Below are 4,322 nucleotides of genomic sequence, written 5' to 3' on the forward strand. Positions count from 1 at the left end.
AACTAAAACTAACAGGTTAGTCTCAGCAGAAAACTGCCTCATTAACTAAAACTAACAGGTTAGTCTCAGCAGAAAACTGCCTCATTAACTAAAATTAACAGGTTAGTCTCAGCAGAAAACTACCCCATTAACTAAAATAACAGGTTAGTCTCAGCAGAAAACTACCCCATTAACTAAAATAACAGGTTAGTCTCAGCAGAAAACTACCCCATTAACTAAAATAACAGGTTAGTCTCAAATGTTTCAATCTTGTCCTGTCTTTGTTGTCTTGAAGTGACTTCATCTTAAGCATTTATTATCTGAGCTTGATTTAGCAAAACTCAATGTTTTTCGGTGTATTTCATTATTTAGTATACTTTTTCCTCTGAATTTAACCTCTTGATAAACTGACATCTGTGAGGTTTACTGGTGAGCATTATTAATATTGTTAAAACAACTGAAGTTATTGATTTTTTACTGTTGTGATGGGAAGTTTGATTGTTTTCAGAGAACCGGCTCTTTTGGCTCCCAAATGGCTTGTAATTTATTATTGTTTGCAGCCTCATATTTTAGCTCAACTTGGCAAATATGAAAACATTGAGACACAAAGCGTTCATATTTTCAGATGTGGCTCCACATTTGGTTGGGCTGATTGTAAAGGTGAAGCTGCTCAGGGCTTTGATGGATTAAAAGGGTGGATTTTGATTGTTGGCTGCTTCCATCACTGCCTTCCTTGTGCTGTCCCACTTCATAGAGCCAACAAAACCCTGTAAACACAGGCATCAKCACAGTATACAGCAGGATTCATTGTACTGTCATTTATTTTAACAGTATTGCTGTATATTGGATTAAAGGATTTGCATATCAGTTTACAAAATAAGATAAAATCTGCAAATTCCCATAAGTCCAACCAAATTTACACAAAAAATACAGATTCAATTTTATTCACAGAAGAAAAGAACATGTATCTTAAAGTCAAGTTTTAGTGAAATTATGACCCTAAAATCAGTCGTTGAATAAAAACTTCAATAACAGTATAAATTTCAGGCAGCAACAGTGTGATGCTAAAGAAAAACAACAGCAATGACAGGTTCAACTATAAGAGAAATGCATCACAGTCTAKCTTAGACACAAGTCTTTTGGGAGAGCATTAAGAAAGAGAAAACTTCAAAGTGTCTGGACTGCAACATTTGATTGATATCCACATGAATGATTAGGGCCTGTAAAAACAAACAACTTATAAAGATTGTTTTTTTCCACACATTGAAAAAATACTGTGTTTTGCTTTTAAAGGCACAGTGTGTAGGATTTGTTGTTTTCAGCGACATCTAGTGGTTGAGTGGTTGAGTCATCCTCCCTGGTCCTCCCCCCACCCCCACCCCCAATTCCAAACACAAAGGAGTTGCTATAGTGTCTCTCAGGTGTCAAAAACCTTTGATAATTCCAACCGCGATGTCTACCAGCAGCTTCAGCTTCAAATACACAAATTACTGTTACTGCTTAACCTACTAAATTAACCGTAAATTAACACTTGATGTAGTTATTTAACAGTCTCTTCTTGTTACAGCGAGGTGTGAAACTTTGGGCAGCCTTGTTAATTTTCCTGATTTACCTTTATAAGGCATTGACTGTTTGGATAAAAAAAATCWGTTAAAAATATCGCCTCCCTCGAATAACAAAAGGCAAGATTTTTGAGATATCAGGATCAAGTTTTTGGGCATGTTGTAAATCATCCAAAGTGAACATGGAAAGTGAATCTTGCCCTGGTGTGGCCAGATCTTGGATAGACTGAATTAGTGCTACTGCACGAATTTCGGTGACCAAATCCTATTGATCATGCATCTCCAAAAGAGCCTTGACTTCCACTGCATCACACTGGTAAGGTTGAGAACTACAATGGGGTTCTGGATCACAAGACGATTTCTTTACTTTTTGGCTCTGGGCCTTCAGGTGAAAAGTTTCTTGGACTCCCATCTTGACTAATACTATCAGCTTCAGTAAGGAGACGAGAGTAGCCCTCTGTGATGATCCGATGACTGACAGTTGTAGCAAATGGATCCCTGCTGAGTGTGTCAGCCACGGTGTTCTTCAACCCAGGTTTGTGGTTCAGATCAAAAGCAAAGGGCGCCAGCTTGGCATCCCAGCGCTGCTCACATGCATTGAGTTTTGGCTTTGTCATGATGTGGGTGAGCGGATTGTTATCAGTCCAAACTGTAAATGTCCGACCTCTTAACCAATGACTGAACTTCTCACATATACTCCATTTCAAAGCCAAAAATTCAGACCTGTGAGCTGGGTATTTCTTCTGAGAGCTACTAAGCATCTTGCTTGCAGATGCAATGGGGCGAGCCTTCTCTTCTCCAGCTGGTACTTGGGACAAGCCAGCTCCAAGCCCGTCCAGTGAAGCATCAATAGACAAAATCAGGGGCTGTGAAAAATCTGGGTGTGCAAGAACAACAAAATTTAGCAGTTTTTCTTTAAGACTAAATAAAGCTCTTTCACACTTCTCTGTCCAGTCAGATGGTCTCAGTTTTCTGTAAGAACCTGCCTTTGCTATTGTTTTTGCTCTGTCCTTTCTCTTCTGTCCGGCAGTTAGAGCAAACAGTGGCTTGGCTACAGATTAACAGCTTGGAATGAAATGATGGTAATAAAATACCATACCTAGGAAGGACTTTATCCTTTTGACTGAAGGTGTACATCCATCATCCTCCATCAGGTCAGCCTTTGTCATCTTTGTTATGACCTCAACCTTCCCAGAATCGACAGCCACTCCATTGCCATCACCTTAGCACCAACTGGTGCTGCTGCACATGCCTTTTCATATTGCTGCTCGATGCCGTTATTACTGAGGGTTTTTTTCTTTTGAGCCTACACCACCCCTCATCCCATGTAGGCCAGCTAGTTTAAAGGCTGGGGGTCTTATGACTTAGGACCATGCTCACCTCTGATAGATAGACGATTGGGACAGTCTCGTTTAATGTGATTTGGTTCAAAGCATGCTAAACACAAGCKTTTCTGTCTGCAGTGTGTGATGGTAGAATGATCCAGGGACTGACAAACCCTGCAGGCTTTGTGATGCACTTGGCTGGGTGAGTTCTGTCTGCCTGCAATCTGACTGTTCTGTGAGAGCGTACGTTCAAAGAGGCTGATTTAAGGTTTTCATGCAACTGTCATTACAATGTGATGGAAATGCTGTACCAGTCTCTTGGTGTGATGATATGTCAGGGTGACAGGATGATGGTAATTGTTCAGGAACAGGAGCCTGAACATGAACTGTAGCTAGTTTAGGATACCTTGACATAGAAAATGCCTGCTCTCTGGTTTCAATTTGGTAACGATCAATATGTTCCTGAATTTCACTGGCTGACCATTTTTCTGTTTCTTTGAACTTCAAAATGGTAGCAAGCCCCGGGTCTGGGCGATGTTTCACAAACATCATAGCTGCCTCTTGGCAAGGGTCATCTCTGTGCCGCCCTAATCTCTTCAAGCCCTCTTCTGCTGCATCAACTGCCTTGTTCAAATGTACCCAGTAATCTAGAGGTGTTTTCCTTGCTACAGGCACCRTGTTGTAAAAGTCGGCCATAGGCATACATGAATAGGGCACATCACTAAAATGTTGCCCGAGGATGCTGTAGACAACATCCAGGTTTTCTTGAGGCTTTAGAGAATGACTGCTTCGCAGTGTTATCCTCACAATATCCTTAGCTTTGCCCATCAACTTAGAAAGGATCTCTGGGTACTGTTCATCAGTGGGTGTGCCTCGTTTTCTAAAATAGATTTTCATTAACTCTTCCCACTTACAGACAGTGTTTTTGTCAGATCCTTCTCCTCTGAAGATTGGGGGTTCTTTGATGTCTGGCTGAATCAATAGTTCTGCCCCAGTCAAGTTAAGGTAACTGGGTTCACTCTGTGAGTGGCCCACGATGCCCTGAGCTTGTAGACACATATTTCTCCCTTCTCCACATTCACCCTTAAGACGGTCCATTATAGACTGTCCAATTTGCTGTGCAATGCTTGTAATAAGATCAATTAAAGGTGGGTCAACATTAGCTGAAATGTCTGAGACCACACCGCTTTGCACAAAACTAGAAGCTGCATTCTCAACTACACGTGTGGAACAAAAGGCTGCGAGCCTGTAATATTAGTGTTCCGAACTGGAGTAAAAGGCAAAGACTCAATGGGCCTCATGCAAGAACCATTCATACACACAGATTTGTTCTTAAGTTGTGCGTACGAGTGATTTAGGAGAATTTGTGGCATTCACCAATATTATTTTCAGATACGAACAAAATTCACGAGTGGTCCAGACCTGTCGTATATTTTACGAGCAGTCAGTCTGCTGT

The sequence above is a fragment of the Austrofundulus limnaeus genome, unplaced genomic scaffold, assembly GCF_001266775.1.
Source record: "Austrofundulus limnaeus strain Quisiro unplaced genomic scaffold, Austrofundulus_limnaeus-1.0 Scaffold1753, whole genome shotgun sequence".
NCBI classification, from domain to species: domain Eukaryota; kingdom Metazoa; phylum Chordata; class Actinopteri; order Cyprinodontiformes; family Rivulidae; genus Austrofundulus; species Austrofundulus limnaeus.